Source organism: Zosterops lateralis (genome assembly GCF_965231275.1).
Source record: "Zosterops lateralis genome assembly, chromosome: 5".
NCBI lineage: Eukaryota > Metazoa > Chordata > Aves > Passeriformes > Zosteropidae > Zosterops > Zosterops lateralis.
Window position 1 is genome coordinate 69,526,855 of NC_139766.1, and position 19,936 is coordinate 69,546,790.

At 40.9% G+C, this 19,936-nt stretch overlaps 1 pseudogene across 1 annotated transcript in view; it reads left to right on the forward strand.

The window, feature by feature from the left end:
- The window catches only part of LOC310909370 (PWWP domain-containing protein 2B-like), a 199,877-nt pseudogene that overhangs the window by 4,549 nt on the left and 175,392 nt on the right, over nucleotides 1-19,936 (forward strand). The gene's annotated exons all lie outside the window — the stretch shown is intronic.

The following is a 19,936-nucleotide window of genomic DNA, read 5'->3' on the forward strand; positions in this document are numbered from 1 at the left end:
GTCTGTCAGCTGCCAAAGTGATGTGTCTGGAAAATACTGCAAGCAGTGCTCAGGGAGGAAAAGAAGAGGTTGGATGTATGGAAGTGTTAATGCTATTTCGTATGGCTGAGGTACACCCTCACTTGGACAGCTGGTTAAAGTTCAGGGGAAGTGATTCCAAGTGGAAGAGGTGGAGAGAAGAGCTGTTCCTGTGATCAGGTGAATGCACAGCCTGTGCCATGATAGTCAGGGTGAAGGTTGAGAGGTGACAGAGCTGCTGCACTTGAGGGGGAGACATCAATATGCAGTGGTAGCTCACAAATTTTTAAGAAAAAGAGATTTTTGGCATAATAGTGTCTGGGTAAAACTGGTGCAGAAAGTTAGGATGAAAGTTAGAAGAAGCTCTTAAATCAGCAGAGTAAAGCAGACCCATTCTGTGAGCAGTGACAGCAAAAAGTGTGGTTAACTTTGAGATGGAGCTTGAGTGACCATCAGACATTGTTCATCACAGTGCTGGACTGGCCTTGATGGCTTAAGAGCATCTATTGATTAGTGGCCCCAGAGTTTTTGTAGTGCTGGGAGATCAGACCTAACAAGAACACGAATAAGTCCTCATCACTGATGTTGAAGTTGCTATGGGCTGTTTCAACTGTGGTAGTTTGTTTGTCACACTGGTTGTTTCAGGCTGTCTGTAGGCACTAGAGAGGAGGAGCACCTGCACTCTGTTCACATGAATATGAACATCTCCTCAAAAGTCATCATTTTTTAATGAAAGCCTGTATTCTGGAACATAAGATGTTAGCCTCCAGGGAGACACATCAGCTTGTCATCTGTCCCACAAGTCAACAGGTAAAGAAGAAAAAGGGCGAAATTATTTTCTTTCCTGCTAGAATTAATTTGAATACCAGATCTTTCTGCTTATTAATATTTCAGTTCTCCTCCAAACATGAAATGGATTGAAATATCAGCCAAGAAGGTAGAACTCTTATGTTTGTCATATATTATTTTGATTTAATCGTAAGAAATTACGTCAATGGGCTGCCCATATGTAATCATGCACCATGCACAGAGATCTTAATTACCCTGTTCATCAATATTCATGATAGCCCATATTATTCAGGGTATTATCCTATATTGTTATATGTGATGCCACACGAATACCATATGGGAGAGGGATTTAGAAAAGGTTACAGGCTAATAAGTGTACTTTATTCCACTCAGAAAACTCAAGAGAAACAGTTCTTTTCAAAGATCCAGAGAGTGTAATTGCATGCAAAATGTTAAGTCACCTTAAAGGCAACTGCTAACCCAGACAGACTGAAGATTAAAATTAAAAGCTAAAACTTCCTATTGTTATTAGTGCCCCACTGCACTAGATATTGTGCAAATATATGAAAAAGGTGACTCCCATCACAAGGAGCTAATTCTACCTTTCAACTTGGTTGTTCTAGAGCAGAAATTGTAGTAGGTTTAAGCTAGCAGCTGGTGGTCATATAATAGCAGTGAATTATAATGCTTTATTATGCCACAAATTCTGTATGTAATTCCCTGTGAAGTTTCCTAGGAGCTGTGCCTAGAAAATGCTGCTTTGGCACGTCAGCCTTACCACTTAATTTCATTTACCCATTGTGTGCCACGGGCCTTGCGCATCGTGCCTGCTTCTGGGACACAAACTCCACAGGACAGGGCACAGAGGCAGCCAGACAACTCGGGGGACTCACACGAAATCTGGATGAAGCTCCCTGCCCACTGCCTGCTGCTGCAGTGTCCCAGTCATCTGTGATTGTGTGGATGTGTGAACAGGAAGGGATGCTCCTGCCATCCTTCAGTGCAGCAGGGGGAGCACAGCCCATTTCTCTGGCACACCACCACGGCTGAGATGCTGTAAAAACTCACTGCGCCTTACAAGGCGATTTGCAGCTATCTCCGGAGTGTTTGAAGTGTTGATTCCACAAAGGACTCAAGTGCCACTGCACTGTACACACAGGAGGCTCTGGGAAGGCTGAGCCACCCTGAGTTCAGAGAGAAGGCCCACGTTCACCATGAGTGAGCACCACAGCCAGCAAAGAACTAAGGAGCCGGGATTTCTGCTGAGGAGCTCCTCCCTCAGTCCACTTTTGAGGCTGGTGTTTTTCACTGAGGGGCACTATCAGAACGTCTCAATTCCTACAGAACGTTGTTAGTTAATTCTTTTCCAGAACTAGTATTTTGCTCTTCCAAACACTATTTTCTGTTTGAAGCAGACTGCAGACTGATGGAGGGGCATGTTTTGCCTGTAGCAAAGGAGCATTCTCCTCCTTTATCTTAACACTGCAGCATTTCTCCTCGTTGACATAAACAGTGTCCAAAGCACTCGAATGCCATCCATGCCCAGTACAAACAGAGCAAACAAGGAATGATTTATGCACGCTTGACTGGGCTCTATATCTTACTAGATGAAGATGAATTGCTGTGCTGGACAGGGACACATTCTCGTGAAAAATCCATCTTTGTAGATTCTGCTGCTCAATCTCATGCCTTGTGCAAAATGTATTTTAGCACAGTATTGCCATTTTCCACTTGGTGATGCCCCACTGCAGAGTGGCCCTGGTGGAGGAGGTTCCCTTGCTAGCAGACTGCCATAGCTGCAAGACAGAGCTTCAGCCTGTCACTTCCAAATGCCTCTGCTCTTGTGTTCTAGGACAGGTGTCTTTTCCCAACTCCTGCCACGTGCTGATAATGTTATTTAAGCAAAAGATTGAATCCTCTCCCTCTTTCCTTCCATCATCCCATCACATGCACTGCACTCTGCCTTTGCAGCTACTTCCAAGGCAAATCTGTCTTGGAAGACACAGAGCAAGGATTTAACTTCGTTGATACTGGGCAGAAAGCTGAGGGTCTGCATCTTATGAGAAGTTTTATGCACGGCTATGGTATGGAATTGATGCTTTCTTCTAGGGAAAAACCCGTTTTAAACCCCATTAATTGTTGATACGTGTTCAGCTGCTATCAGAAAAAGCCCAATACAGTCTGTCCTTAAGCCACTGGACACATACATTAGCCATTGCTGAAACCAACAAAGCAATAAATTAACAACAAATAAGCTAATTTTCCCCGTTCTCCTTCCATTTTCTTCAGCTTTCAGTATGAACTGATCAAACTCAAATTTAATTTGTCTCCTCCCACAGTATCTGACTCTCTACCCATGTAAACACTGGATAAAATCCATTTTCAAGCTCGTTCTTCCGAAGGTAACACAGTGACAGAACTCATGTGAGACAAGCTGCATTGCAGTTTTTAATAAGTCAGTCTTTAGAAAAGCATTTCTAGAACTCCTCTTCTAGAACTGGCAGTGTAATGAAGAATGTCCCTACCTGCACAGCCTCACACCAGAATATTAAAATACTTTTCAACAGTTTAATTTCTCTGGGAAGTTTTTTCATTACAGTCCATGTTCTTATTTTACTCAGCTTCACTTGCAAGAAGCAATAACCTGTGATTTCAGGGCCACAGCTGTCAGGTACCTGCTCAGTTCCTGTATCCCAGCTAAGGTACCAGACAAAACCACCTGTGGTGTGGCTGGGTGCTTTCCTTGCTGCATCCACTGGGCTCTGAACTGAGAACTCCCACTTCACAAAAGCCACTGAACATCAATTAAGGAAGATTTATTAAGAATCCCCTCTGCCTACAAAGCTACCACTGACCTTAGAGAATTTTTTGTGTTATAGGACCAGGTCTCAGGTGGTGGTGATGATTTCCAACTGGTGTGGGCCAACTTCAAACATCAGCTCTAGAAAGCAAAAAGCTCAATGAGGGTAATGATGCCCTCAAGACACACAGCTGAATTGTTTTTTTTTCCTTTAAAAACAATGAATCACATACCTTTTCCCAGCCTTCAAATAAAAAGAACAATACTTTTCCATGTAATTGTAAAGCTGCACTCCCAACATGATCTAACAAGAATGATGCCAGCTCCTGTATGCTTCGAAGGACTATTGCACAGAAAATGTCCCCCTGTTCTGCAGTAGACATTCCCTAGTGCAACGTTTTTTCTTTCAGCCTTAATTGAATTTTGCAGCATTTGCTTGTACATGTTGTTGTTGTTGCCCACATAAACTTTTTCTTTCTCTTGCTCTCTCTTTTTTTTTTTTTTTTTTTAATTAGATGTGCCATTTACAATTCACCTTCTACCAGGTCAAAGAACAGAAATCCAGCTTTACATAACCACTGGCAATTCAAATTGTTAAATCAAGCCAAGAGTCAGTATAATGCAATGTTAATTTTTATAGGGTGGATAGAATATGAAATATTTTTATATCCCTAGTCATTAACAGACTACATTAGGTTTATGTTATGAAATTAAATTGTAACTAAGAGCTTTGTGTTTAAAACTATTTTACGAAGCCAAGAAAGGAAAAATCTGAGACTTACTGGGGAGTTGGAAAATTGTCACCATGTTGAACACTCTATTATTCCTGCCCTGAATTGGCAACTTGGGCTGTATTCTTATAGCAGAACAGGGGGAAGCTAAATCACATGAATCCTCCTGCCATCTCATGCTCAGATGGCTGTGGACAAAATAAATATTTAAATTATAGTGCCTGTTCAGTTAAACTCATTTCTTCCACTGCTGACCAGGAGCAGTAGGATTTCAGGAGTTACCTTTCCTCTTGTGCTACTTGTAATTATACATTTTCTGAACTGCCATTTGTACTCTATTGTGCACAAGAGGGAGAAGGGCTCTGTCTTTCAGCTGGAGGTCTGGGTATACTCAAACTTTGTGTGGGCTCTCCAGTGGGTGTCCAGAGACAATTCAGTGCTCAGTGTCAGTACTGGAGCCCAGCTTCTTTCTCTTCCCTCTTCCAGCTATGCTGGTATGCACAGTCTCACAGGTGTAGACATGATGGCAAAGGTAAAGCACAAGAAAAAAAAACACAAATCAGAAAGGCTTCTGTGCTTGCAATGATGAGCTTTTGAGTCACAGCATCTGATACTATTTTGTGCTTTCCAAACTGAAACTACAAGAGCCTTAAAAACTCTTGTTGAGCTAAGAACAAGCTGCACATACAACCAACCCTATGGCAACCTGCATGCATGTGCTCATTGCAATCTTTCAGTTTCATGTAGTCTTCAGAAACTAGTCCTTATTTTCTGGAAAACATCCTTGGATCCTTCCTCAACTATTCTGTCTCTGTGGCTCTTCAATTAGCCTCTAATGAAGGAGATGAAGGAGTTTTACACTTTGTGTATCAAAAACCACAGGACCTTTTCTTTGATCCTATTACAAGACAGCAGTGTTACTGGGATAAAGTGTCTTTGTTCAAAAATGTTCATCATGTGCACTTCTCCAACAGAGTTACTGGCATCTCGTTTAATCAAAGTGAATAAAAACATCAGTATCGTGTTTTTCATAAAGTTTGCACTTTGCAGTCGCCCACACTTTCTGACAAATAATGAACTCCCACTACCTCATATTCCCAGGACATTTTTTTAAATACGAAGTAGGGCACACAAAAAAATGACAACCTGGTCTCTCAAGTGGCTGAAAAACATCTACTAAGCCTTACCAAAATATTCCTACATAATGAAACCTCTCCTGTGCTTCTGTCAGTCCATGAGACTGAAGTTCAAGTCTTAAAGGCTCATTTTCAATATCTCCTCAAGTAGTAGAAATCCAGGAAGAGATTTCTTTTGAGAATAAGCACAGCCTATGTCCACGTTGCTGCTGAATTTCATTTCCCTCTATGAGAAATAACTGTTTTCCTTTCTGAAAATTGCAAATAGTAGAATATATCAGTTTTCTATTTTTCTATTCCTCTTTTAAATGAAGGCAATAAGACTCAAAAATACAAAGGTTGGACACAGATGTCATAAACTGACAAGAGTAAGCCAAGTCCAGAATAGCAGGGATCCAGTGACACTGGCTCTGTTCTGTGAAATTGGATGGTGCTGCAGGGACAGGCTGGGTGGAGGGATTGAAGTGGACAAACTTCATGTGAAGAGCTTTGTGAGCTGTAAGAAGATTGATAAAAACCGTGCTGGATGGAAATTGCTGCTATGGTCCTCTTGTAGTCTGTCACACCTGTTGGGGACATTAATCTTTGCTGCTTCCTCCAGTTGTGTGACACACAAATGGCCTCATCTGAGACCCCCCTGTACATCAACAGAGTCCAAGGGAGCAGAGGCAATGGGCACACACAGAAAGGCAGGAGCTGCCCCCATTTTTCACTGTGGGGGTGACCGAGCACCAGCACAGGATGGATGCCCAGATAGGCTGTGGAGCCTCCATCCCTGGAGCTGTACAGAACCATTTGGGAATGTTGCTGGGCTGCTGCTGTGGGTGATGCAGCTGGAGCAGGGGGCTGGATGAGATGACCCCTTCCAGCCTCAGCTATTCAGCCATTCCGTGACATCAAAGGATTTCACTCAACACCTGCTGCTGCTGTGTGGGTGTTGTGTCACTTAAAATGACTTAAACTCAAATTCTGTACGTTCTCAAAAGTCATTGGTAATTGTTTGACTTCCTTGACTTGCTTGAGGACAAATTAGGTTCCCCTCATATATGCTTTACCTTTCCTTACATTATTATCTTGCTCCTGTAGACCTTGTTCAATGAGGCAAAAACCCTGTGATTTTAATGACATATTGCCATAGTTACTGTGGGACTGTGCCCTATAAAATCCTCAAACTTTTCTTTTTTTCATAATTGCCATTTTAGAGGCAGATTATCTGTGATGCTTCCTGCAGTTTATTTATGCTTCAGAGTGCCGGAATACACAACTTGCAGCTCTTTGGCTGCGAAGCCCTTCACCCTGCTGATAGCTGATATGATTGAAACCCAGGGCCTGATGTTCCCTATCTCACACCTGAATTTAGCCTGCTGCTTTGTGAGCAGCCATCCAGCCTCTCTGCTCTCAGGCACCACTGGAGGAGCCTCTGCTGTGCCAGCTTGACAGCTCTAGCCAACCTTGGCAGCCTCTGAGTTTCACAAACGGCTTTGCTTTAAATGTTGGGGCCAGAATAAGTACAAACTATGTTACCATCAGGTGTAAAAACAAATCTCTGAGGCACAGGAGATGTTCTTACAAGGATGTTCTGCTCTACTTGGTTCAGTCTTCTTGGGCTCTGAAACTTTTAGACTCTACCACAATTGAAGATAATTCAAAAGCTGGAAAAATGAATCTCTTCTCAGAGATACTTGCTGTCATTTTCAATGAAAACTTAATTAGTTTCTCTCTCTGTGACCAAAAAGCATGTCTTTTCTATTGTCACACCTGAAAGAATGATGAAACTTAAGTACAAGTACATGTCGAGATGCTGATGAAGCTTTGCCTTAGTTTCACTCCAGTCTATGCAGAGGCAATCAGACTAAATCACACTCAGTAAAAATAACCTCCACCCAAAAAACCTAAACAAGCCCAAATTCCTATTTTCTCCTAGAAAATTGAAGGAAAGAGGAAAAAATGAAGAGGATTTTTACTGTCTCTTGACTGCTAAAACACATAAAGATAAGTATGTAAATAATATTTAACTTGATCACTCTTTTCTTCTGGTTGATACTTGACTTATGCTCAAAAAGAGCACCCAGAAGAAAAGTCCACTAGGAAAAAGGAAATTACTACAATGTTTTGGGTATTTTTCATGAATACTTAAGAGAGTCTTTGTTCATGTTCATGAACAATGTATCTCCTTAAAAATAATTCATTGCATGTCGTGATTTTTGGGAATATCTGTGGAAACAGTACACATGGGGATGCAGCTGTGAAATAACTCCTGCTTTTTCTAAGCCAGTTGGAGATAATTAGGTAGAGAAATAGCTACCTCTATTGTTTTTATTTTTAATATAGAAAGAGGGCTGTGCACTTGACTTAAGATATGAAGCAGAGGACGGGTTTTACTCTGAGATACACAACTCAGAGTTGGGTCAGTATAGAAAGCTTTGAAGAAACACCATCTTTGTATGTCCACATACTTTCATGCCATGCATAGAATTTAAATAATTTCTTATATTCATACAGCAAATATGGGCATGGTGATATTTCCTTTATTATACAGAATTCTACCTTTCTAGCTTGACAGAATGCTGGGGTGGCTTCTCCGTAAGAGCGAGTGGGGTGGTGTCTAACTTGCTCTGAAAGTGTACAGAGGGAAAAAGAGAGAGGAATAACATCTGCAAACTTCATTATGATGATGGAATAACATCTGCAAACTTCATTATGATGATAAATGTGGAAGGCTGGTGATTTATGCCAATAGTCAGGGTTACCTCCGAGGTAGGAGGCACCTCCTACAGGCTGCAAGAACAAGGCACAGGCACTTAGCAGGAAACAGCAGAACAGAACATGTGAGCACTGAAATGAAGTTGTGTGTGGATGTCTTAATTGTTTTGCCTTACCCTTGCTGAATATGACAGCAAACCTTCTACAAGTAACAAGATTAAATGCTCGTGTTTAAACTCAAAACAAGGTTGGAGTTAACAAAACATCTTGGTGTAGAAATGTTTGAACATTTTATCCTAATATTTATTGCCAAAATTATTGCCTGTAAGCCCTTGACATTGAATCTCTTCACTTTGTTAACTGCTTGACAAACACAGAACAAAACTGACTGCGTCTGCTGAAGAATGCAAATATCAGGGGAGAGATAAATACAGACACACCAAGGGCAGGCAAAGAAACCTATCTGAAGTCATTCTAATGTTCCCAGGCAGGCAAAATTAAGGACAAAATAACTGAAGGGGATGAAATGGGAGGATCAGAGAAGCTGGAGGACTCTGGGTTAAGGAAGTTAAGGTGAAGATCCGGGGGCTTCTGAAGAGCAGTGAGAAGCTGGACAGAATTTATGAATATGGGAGGGATCTCAGTAATGCCCTCCTCACTCACTAAACCAGTCAGAAATTAAGATGCTCTGACATATACTGACATTTATCTCCTTCCACTCTTCTCATTAAAATTGATCTACAGTTACTTGTAGCTTTGCAGTGTGCTGAAATGAAGGGAAAAAAGTACTTTTGAGAGCAGTTAATTTGGAATTAAATTAGTTTCTTCACAGATCAGAAGATATATACATAGCAGAAACTCATTGATTTATACCAGCTTGTAAGAAAGAGCAAAGGACAGTGAGACATTACTCCTCACAGGATTGCAAAGCTATACTCCAATCAAAAGCAAGAGAACAAAGAGTATGAAAACAATTCTGTTCTGAAAGTGGTTTTTTTTTTTTTTTTTTTTTTTTTTTTTTTTTTTTTTTTTTGTTTTTTGTTTTTTGTTTTTTTTGTGGAAGGTAGAAATAAAATAGTTTTGGGTTCCAAAAAAGTAATTTTCAACATGGAGTTAATTTAAGGAAGCTGGCATTTTTCCACTTTCAAACCTAGAAGGTGGCCCAGCCCACCTGGAATAAGTCAGCTGTGCTCTGGGGATGATGCAGAAGGTCGGATAAAGAACTGGACTAGGCACAGGCTGTTGCCTGAGGAACAGGAATCTTGACCCTGCCAGGTCCAGACAGAGAGAAGAGAAAAATATTCCAATCAAAACACATATATCTGTATGTAGTTCGGAGGACTTCACTTTCCAAACCAGAAAAAAATATGAGAGAGGGAATGGGAAGAAAATTCATGTAGAAAGATATTGTTAAAACTTGTTTTAAATCAAAGCCATCCTGTGAAGAAGGAAGAGAACTCCAGGCAGCTTTAGGTTCGGTAAAGAAATAAAGGCAACAATAAAAACAAAGCCAGCTTGTAAATCTAGGGATGGCATAAATGAGATAGACACCAGCAGAAGTTACAGATTAGAGTACAGGAAGTTCTCATGCTTGCTAAAGATGTAAAGACTCAAATCCAGGCTGACCAGAGGCAAATAGCTACAGCTGTTAACAGAGATACAGAAAAGTTGGAACCACTTCGTAAATATTCACAAACTGAACAAACAGGACAGTCCACCTGTATCCTGTGAGAAGATACAGGTGTTCTCCAGCCTATCAGTTGTAAAGAAGATGCCACACCACAACCTTGGGGGATGCCTGCTTTTTAGTCAGGCAATCTAGATTATTTCTACCCAGAAGACTTGAACATTTTGGGCCAGCAAATTTTACTGATTTAATTTTTTTAAAATACATCTTGGAATACCAGGGCACTGATAGAACACTTAGGCATCAAAATCTGGTGCCAATACTTCAAACTTTCTGTATGGTACTCTTTGCAAATGGAGTAAATTCATGAGGAAAGCAAAATCAAAGTGATTGTGATTCAGCGTGGGAGAAAAGGAGAGAGGTAAATGTATGCATCTGGCCTGACATATGTTTTGGCTCAGCTCTGTGAAAGGAAAAAAGATACATCCTGCAAAGAAATGTCACAAAGAACAAGTGATAAATAATGAATAACGATTCTGCTTTGTTTGTTTATAGAATATCAAGAGCATCCTGCTAGGTGCATTTTCAATTATCATTCATTCTGCATGGCCCTACTGTGATTGCTTTAACCTTGATTTTAAGACGGCAGTAAGAGTCATGTGCAAACATATTGGTACAGCCATGGTAGCAAGGCAAGAATGGTGAAAAGTGTATTTATAAAGCAGTAAAATCACATTAAAACTGCTATGCAATAAAAACTACATTGTAGCAGCATCTGGGAAAAGGGTATTCACAAACCAATAATATCCTATTAAAACTAATGTGCAATAAAAGCAGATCACAGCAGAATTTTTAAAAGTTTTCAGACCAGGGCTCTGGAATTGGGTTTTTGACCTTTCCCAGTACTGCTGGGTTCAACTCAGGTTTGAGACACTCCTCAGAAAAACACCCAGGACACAGCTGGGGTTAAGTTACCAGTTTTTTTCCCCATTAACCAAACAAACTCACAGATGTGGTGAGTTAACCAATTATGCAGCAAGTAAACATCTTAAAAGGCACACCTGAATCTAGTTAAACTAGCCTGATGAAGAAAAGAATGGAAAGATGTGTCTGCTTCAAAATAAATGTTTTCAAATAGCACATGGCTGTAATTTCACAAATGTTATGCTCCTGCACCCAAACTGCAGTGACAGTAACTGCATTTGAGAATAAATAATGGGATATTTTTGAATAACTGACTCTGCTTACAATTTGAACCACCTTTGCTGAATCTCTGATTTTTTTCCCAATGGAAGCTGTAATCTAAAATCCACCCAAGTTCATTGGAGTTTTTGCATGTCAGTGGGCAAATGTCAAACTCCTCACTGCTCAGGTCTTGTTACACTAAGGGAACCTGATACAGAAAAGCAAGAAAAAATTAAAAGTAAACATTGGAAAGTGAAATTAATGTTTGTCGGGGCTCTGGTGGCTTAAATTCAGAGGCTACTCTGCAACTGTAAACAAACCTTTCTCAAGGTAAGCAGCACACACAAAGCCAACAGGGAACAACAAAGATCCAGAAATGTGCTCAGGAGGCAAAATATCAGCAAGAGAAGAGAAATGTTGCAATGCAAGTGTGATTCTGTGGTGACATGGAGATATAGTGGAAGCTGCTGGGAAACCAAGTGGGTATGAGATGAATTATTCCATTAGGGACAATATTCCACCTCCTCTGTGTCTCCAGGGAGAGGTTGGGGGTGCTGGTACCACTCTGCAGGATGTGGGACTCAGAACCATCCCTGCTGAGTGACACCACCACAGCAGCAGGGTGTGAGTGTGTGTTCCTGCCCCTGAGGGGACCAGGACAGGGCTCCTCACCTCCTGCATCCCACAGAAACAAAGGCACGCACGTCCTGTGCTCTGCACAAGGACACCTTTTTCTGAAAGGATCCCAGCTAATAAATGTTTTTTCCCTCTTCACCTGAAGAGACTTTTGCCAGATTTCCTGAGCAAAATTCACCACTGCTACTGCAGATGCATCACAGTCCTTATCCTGGAATTAATTAATAATCACTGGGACCTATTTACCCTCAGTTAATGTCTTAGCCCAAACCAGACCCTGGAAATCCACACATACTCAGTACACCATTATAAGATTCTTCACTTAATTCTTTACCAGAAACTAATCTCATGGACATCACATACGTGGATGTGCTGGCCTCATGTTTTAAACATCTGAAAGAGCCAATTAGGCTTGTCACTGATCCCAGTGTTTCTTTCTTTTACGTTAAGGAGTCTTTATAGTCGAGATCCCTACATGGGATATGTCTCCAACAAAAATAACATAAAAACAAGGAGCTGAATTTTATTCCTCTTGGATAATGAGCTTCCAGTATGATGCTTACAAAGACTCTGTTCTCATGTAAAGCAAGCAGGAGGATTAAAAAAAGGAAGGGCTGTATTTTACATTCACTCATCAGCTGTGGCTCAGCTCTTCCATGAACTGTATTATCTCATTAAAAATCCACTGACTGTCATGTTGCTCAGTCAGGATATACAGGGAGCTGCTGTTCTTTTCTGTGAGTGACAGGCATCACAAGAAATGTGGTGGGCTGAGTGACACGAGTGGCTGGCAAGCATAAATCCATAACAGCACAATGCAGTGGAAAAATACTCTTCCAGTGTGATTCCATTTGTTTTGGCAGAGATTTAGATCTAAGTTCTTGGGACCAAAATTCGGTTTGGCTTCATTTTTTTCCCCCAGTGTAAAAAAACACAAACAAACAAAAAACCCCATAAACTAGAGATGTGGACAGGTCTTTTTTCACTGCAGGATAAGAACTGAGCACAATTTAGAGATAAGGACACACAGCTCCACGAAGCCTGAGCATTGACCTTGAACTTTCTGAGGACTAACGTCTCTGCCAAGTTCAGCATAACAGGCTCCCTGGAATGTTTTGGGCTGTGGCAGCCCCAGGTACAGAAACAAAACAAAACAAAACAAAACAAATGTTTACATAAACATTTATTCTGCACTTTGTAAACTTAAGAAACCACAAGTCACAGGTGAAATTTAAATTCCACCAGGGAGTTTATTGGAATGAAAGGCTGGATGTGGCATTTGCACACTCAGCCCTTTCTGCTGGATCAGTGTTTGTCTGCCTCAGTCTCACATGAGAATGCTGGTGATTGCAATCCTTTACCATTGAGCTGACTTCTACTTTAGAACAGAAGTTCTTCACTACAAAATGTGATGTGGGGAGGAAGGATGAAGTTTTCCATCAGAAGACAAAGAGAAATGATTGCTCTCCTCATAGATTGAAGTACTAGCTGGATATGTTTAAAAGCAATGTATTTCAGGCCTCCACTTTTTCTAATTATTTCCTTCTCATAGGAAAATCACAATGACTTGATTGAAAATAATAATTAGGAAAGTTATGTTTCACATAATGAGCAATTAATCTCTATTTTCCTCTCCCAGCAGGAGGGAGGAAACTCCAGAGTACAAATTTCCAGGCACCAGAGCAAGCCAACATCAACCTGCTGCTGCCATCAGTCAGCTGCAGCACCTCGACCCTACTCCAGCTCCCTGGCCAGGGAATGACTGCATTTGGAACACAAGGTATCCTGAAATTCCCTTTCTATATCCATATCATACTGCTGCTGCTGTCTAATTCTTTGACTAGCCTCACCTCAGGGCCTCTTTAATCACTACCATTTCCAATTTTCTCTTGCTGATTGAGCCTGTGTGCTCAGGAATAATTTCCCCAGGGGAGATCTCTCTGCATTTTTTTTCCAGGTTGATTCCCATTTTGCATTTCCAGTGCATATACTTTCCTCACTAGGCACTATTTTGTTCTTTTATGTCTCTATTCCTGCAGTGTTTATAATACCTGTCACCTCAGTACCACCTACAAATTTTATTAATGTTCTTTTTTCCCTTTTCCAAAATGCAGCTTTTTTTTCAGTATTTACGATGAAGCATCTTTCCCTACCCATCCTTGCCCACAGAATAACAGGATCTCTTAAAACAATGACTTAAAGAAGTAATTTTGTTTAATTGGCGAAATATCTCATTTATTTCCTTTACAGAGTCGTTTAAACTTAACTGGTTGGTAAATTTGAAAAGTTTACAACTGAAAACCAGCACTATAATTCAATCCTGTGAAGTCTGGAAAACAGGAACTGGCCCACACTTGTACCTGGTGGCTAAAATATGTTCCATTTTCCCTAGCAAGGCTCAGACACCTATGTCAATGGCAATGTAAACCTCAATTTGACTGCATTTCCCCAACCATGGGTGTTAAACAGGCCACCTCATAACTTTGTATTTGCTACCCAGCTGACCTTTGCAGCCTATTGATACATTCCCACTCCTGACAGTGCCTGACCCATGCCCACGTTTTTCCATTAGGAGATCATTACAAGCGACGTTTTTCCTACAATCCTCCTGAAAATGTTCATACTGAACAATAGCACAGAATAATCATTTAAATCTAGGAGGCTCGAGAGGCTTTATTTTCCTCATGACTTCTTCTTGTAGAAGAAATTGCTAAGGTTTGGCAAGCTGCTCCTTATGTAAACGCTTTCTTTTCTCATCACTGATACAATGTCACAGTTATTTAAGGGTTTGCTACGATGCCACGAAAAAAAAGCATATTTTGGTTGCACTTCAGAGACTGAAAAGGATTATCTTGAAATTGGTAAACAATGCAGTGGAGTGGCTACAAAGTAAAGACTCAGAAAGAAGGAGATAAAAATCAGGTCTTTAGGGAGGTCCAGGCAGGACTGTGGGGAGATGCTCTGAAATGTTTCCCTCCAATGATTTCAAAATAGACAGAACCATCCAGAAGAAAATCACTTTTTCAACATCCCTGCAGCAACAGGGAGCCGGCTGCTACAGAAAGGACAGTGGAAACCTGAGAGATATGGAAAGTATCAAAACAAAAAGAGCTTTTAGGGAGGTGCTGCAGAAAGGTGGCCTTGCAACGTAATATTGCCTCTGTGTTACAGGTTTTAAAAATTACCAGCTCAAGTTACAGCCTACCAGACACTCTGTGGGTAGACAGCACCCCATGGTATCCTGTAATCATCAGTTTATTCCAAGGAGTAAATGTGCTGATAAATGCCACTCTGGAGCACAGAGACCCCTGTGGAAGTCAAACTAAATCAGAATTACAGTAATTAGGTTTTGTTGCCATAAGGGGGTTGGGGGGGATCTTTTTGTAAGGTCACTGCAGATAAATGCAGATAACAGCTTAGAAATGGTGTGCAGCTGTGGAAAAAACATTCCTACCCTCGGTCAGCCATAGTTTCCTACAGAGATGGCACAGTTGAAAAGACACCAGCCAGGTGTGGAAGCTGGCTAAGTGCTAAGAGCTTTTCCATGAGCTTCCCAAATAAAAGCTGACAAAGAAAGCCATGAGAGCTGCAGAACTAACTGATCTCCTGTAAAAAAATTCTGCCTGCTAGACACAGAGAACAAACCATCTCTGGCTCTCCAGGAAACATTATTATTTAGATGTAGGAGCTGCTGCCAGCCCCATCCCAAAGTTCCAAATGGGAAAAGCCCTTCAGTTGTGTCACAGGCCAGGACAACCAAAGGAGTTAAGGGTATCTCACCTCCCTGGACATGACTGTGAACTCCTCAAAACAAAATTTTTATCCTTCCTCTTTGGCCAGATTTTTTCAGAAGGCTTTTGCCAGTTGTAAAGCAAAAGCAGGTTCTATTGGAACAGAAGTTTAAAGTAGAGAAAGTCTTGTGTACAGCCAGCAAACACTGCAGTGCTGCCCAAACCCAACCAAATCCTGCACAGGTACAATGAGCAGTCCCTATCAGCCCAGAGAGGTCATGGAAGTGCAGATGAGCTCCAAGTGCATTTCCACTAGCTCTCTCTCACAGGAATCTCACCACCCGTCTTCCTGTGACAGGTGTGAATATATGAAGTCAGCTTGCAAACTTCTGATGAAATTAATGGGCTGTTTTATTCTGCTTCACGTGATCCAGAGTAATGTGTCTCCATGTACTGAATTATAAGTATGACCATAAAAGTTAGAGAGGATATTTCATTGTCTGAAACTTCTTTATTGCAATAGATCTACTGGTTTACAACCATGGCTTTATACTTGCTATTACTCACTTCTCCTGTCCTATGCAACTTTATTCTCCTGAAATAACAAGGACTCTTAATCTTTCTATTGATAGAGTTAAACGAGAAATCTCTCATCCCATGAAGGTAAGCTAGAACCCAATTATCCACTACTTGCCTCTGTGAATGGGTAATAGGATAACACCAGAGCCAGAAGATAACACCAGAGCCCTCTGGAATGTTCAGATAATACTTGAATAGGACTTTCCTTAGTTGTGACGAGAAGAAACCCTGTCACCACCTCTGTAAGCAGAGGAAGCATCACCACTCCAACATTACTAGAAGAAAAACTGAAACTGAGAAAGCAAACCTTGTGAAAAACTAGATGTCTAAAATTCAGGATTAAATTCAGAATTAGGAGATGAACAGTCCAGTCACCTGATGATCACATCTCAGTATTTTCTAACCCAGGCTGCTTGTTTAGGTATTTGATGGTTTCTGTTTGGATTCTGTCATTTAGTTTGACGGCCTGTATTCTGGTTTTCCATTAAAATTGAATTACTCCTCAAATAAACAGCCATATTTCCAAACTCAAAATTGGTTTTCAGCTATTTAGACAAATGCTTATATATCGTGTTTGCCAACTGTGTGCACATTAGGCTTAGTAAAGTAATTTACATAGCATGAAGAACAGAGCAAAAGGATGCAAACACAGAAGACAGAATTTGTAACCCTCAAGTAAAACATCACTGCAGTGCTAGTCCATATTTACACCTAATTCTGGACCTCACATAATGTCTTCAAAATATTCATGTCCCACCTTAAACATCTGTAAAAATTTATCTGTGAGAGTTTACTAAAAATATAACTCTGTATTTACTTCTCTGTTCCTGGCCTTTTCCATGGGCATAAACTTCAAAGGGGTTACCTACTGTAGCTCTAGTAATTTCAGTAGTGCTGCTGATTTGTCCTTCAGCTTGTAAAATAATAAAAATATTCCTTAAGAAGTTTCCTCAGTGTTAAATGTATTAAGCTTGGATTAAGCTATTGGTTTGTATTTCAACAATAAATTCAGTTCAGTTTAAACTTCAGAGACAAATTAGAACTAATTTTATTTTATGAAAGGAAAAGCTCTAACACCTTTTCAAATCCAGACTTAATTTGCTTTTGATATATTAAACACAGATCATGTTCACATTTTAGTCTGGACCGTGCTAACTTGATGAAATTACATTAGATGCAATGGGGAAAATGTTCTTCTGAGTGTGAATTATTGTAATGGTATTTGCTTTTATTTGCTAAAAGTGAAGGAAAGAAAGACTCAATCACAAAGCACCACCTTAAACCATAGATACCCTGTTCAGCAGCCCAGGAAATCTTTTGGAAATCAAGAGAGAGGTGTCTTGGCCAAGAAGGCACCACTGATCTCCCTCTGCTCAGGAGAACTTTGCTTTCTGCATTTGAAAGCTGCCCCCTCAGTCCTAATGCACATTTACATTTCTGAGAACAAACCTCTGAGCGCTGAAGTGAGTTTCTCGTGAAAATTATTGCTTTAAAAGGAAAATGTGCTATCTCATGTTTTCTGGCAAATGGGGTCTCCAGCCCACCCACCCTTTTTCCTTTCTCTAGCCATAATCCTTTGGACCATATTTTCCTCTTCCCACATGTTCTGCACTGAAACCGGTGATGCCATTCCCGATTCACTGCCATGGAAACCTGGAATTTTTGGTCTTTTCAATCTCCTTTCTGTCACAGCTCTTAGCTAAGACAAAGTGGTCTGCAGGATACTAATCACCTGGAATATGGTCCTGCTGTTGACAATAACCAGGTGTTTCAAAAGAACTGTTTTAGATCCGCCACCCACTTTTTAGGACTGTACTGGTATGGGTGATGCTTATCCTGGGAAGATTCCAGTTAGGTCCTTGTCCTGAATTATGCCGTAGGAGAAAGGAGTACATCAACATCAGATGATGCAGGCAGAGTGTGGGATCCATTGCTGTGCCTTTGACTGGTGCAGTTGGCCCACAGGAAGAGTCTGAGTTGGGCAAGGTGCCTGGCTGAGGGTACTCAGAGGGAAAAGCAAAGATGCTGACAGTGAGGCTGGTTTCCAATGACTGCACAGGGTAGCATTCACCTCAGTAGCACTCATCCCTGGGCTGTGGAAGTGATGCCACAGAACTCATCCAGCGATCTTAAATTTGTTTGATATGTGGGGAGTGATGGGACAAGGATATAATTTTCCATCTAGTTCAGATAAGGCAATTGGGTCAGTGACGTTTTCCCCCATCTGCCTCTCCTTGCCTTACTTCCAGTAGTCCCGCTGCCAAATTTGCCCTGGGTTACAATCTGTGCAATCAACCTGGAAATCAAGATGGGACTGCTGGCTCTAAATGATCCCAACAGGATGAGGAAGAGTGGATAAATGTTGTTGAGGAGTGGCAGGCAGTGCACAGTGTGGCACCTGGCAGGCTGGTGCAGGAGCTGCTGGTTACACAGCCCTGCCCTGCCTTTGGACTGGCTATGAGTGCTCAGGAATGCCCTGAGTAATTACCTGCCTCATTATCTGCCAGCCATCGCTTTCCTTCACGCTGCTACACGGGGCCTTAGCTGAGGCTGGCAACACAAATGCTAATTGGGGCTAATATTTTATGTGAGCTGCAGAAAATACAAGCTTGGAGATAACCTGGATTTCCTCCCCCAGCTCTCTCCCTGCCTGGAAGTCACTCTGTAAGCCATTAAATGTAACACAAGACTGGCTTCTCCAAGTACCTGAACAATTACTTCTATCAATCAAAAATTCCAAAGTTATTTCCTTGAGGTAAATAAAGCCACTAGAATGAAAACTTTTAGAAGTTGATAGAGATAATAACTGAACTGAGCTCTGATGAGTAACGTGGCAGACGGGGCTTTGCTTATGTGTGGAGCACTGCAACAGCCATAATGTCCTGTTGTCCTAACATAAAAGGCCATGGATTTTACAGAGACAGCAAAGCCCAAGACAAAATGCAGAGAAATAAAACAAATGGTCTATGAGAATCATCTGTTGTCTGTGAGTAAATGGCAGGCAGCAATTCCGTTTGCTTGCAATCTTGACAAGCATCTCCCCCTCTGACAGAGTAACAAACATGCCTTAGCAGTAGCTGCAGAAGTAGCACAGAGTGATTTAATCTCACTCTTTCTTGCAGGAAATTGCCTGTGAGTCTTGTCTCACAGCTACATTATGGCTCATTATAAGTTCTGTCTTCTATATAGACTGGACTTCAGTTTAAGAGTCCCACAGAGCATCTGCTGTTTAAGGTTTCCTACCAATATATTGCAGATACAGGAATATATTATATATACATTACTGGAAATCTGAACAGCTTTAATCACGTCTCAGAAGCAGTTGCTCTGTAAATAGAAATGTCTTTGTTTTTATTGCCATGTTTTCTTTATTGGAGCCAGAGATGCTGAGAGCTTCTTTTTGTCACTTTGCTCTTGAAGGTGGATGTATTTTTTAATTCAGTGAAGGTAAACACCTCCAACCTAAGACAGCTAAAGAAATCCTCATTTTTTAAAGACAATATTAAAAATGAAGGGGGATTCAAATTTAAAATTTCTAGTTAGTGTGCATGAAGTTTTCTAAGGTGACAAATGATTCCATAACTGCTCAAACAAATGGCAACTCTCACTCAGGCTGAAATAATGAACTTCTCTCAATTCTGAGAATGTGTGAAATTAAAAAAAAAAAAAAAAAGTTCCAGTGAAGCACACCCCAAAATTCTGAAAATAAATACACAGACCATTTTAAGTAGAAACTAACTACTTGGAAAAATATTTTTAAAATTTTCCATATTTTACCACAGCTTTTCTTGCCTTTCTTAAATCTTGACCTTTTAATGACAAGCTGTCTAAGCTGTCTTGCAGTGCTGGGCTGAAAAAGAGATCCCACCTTTCCAAAAGCCTCCTAGACAGACTGGGAATCTGATTCTGGACCAAACTGCATGGGGTGGGTCTTGTAGAGGGGAAGGATTCCTGTCAGACCGTGTCTCATCAGGTCACCACCTCCAACAGCCACCACACAG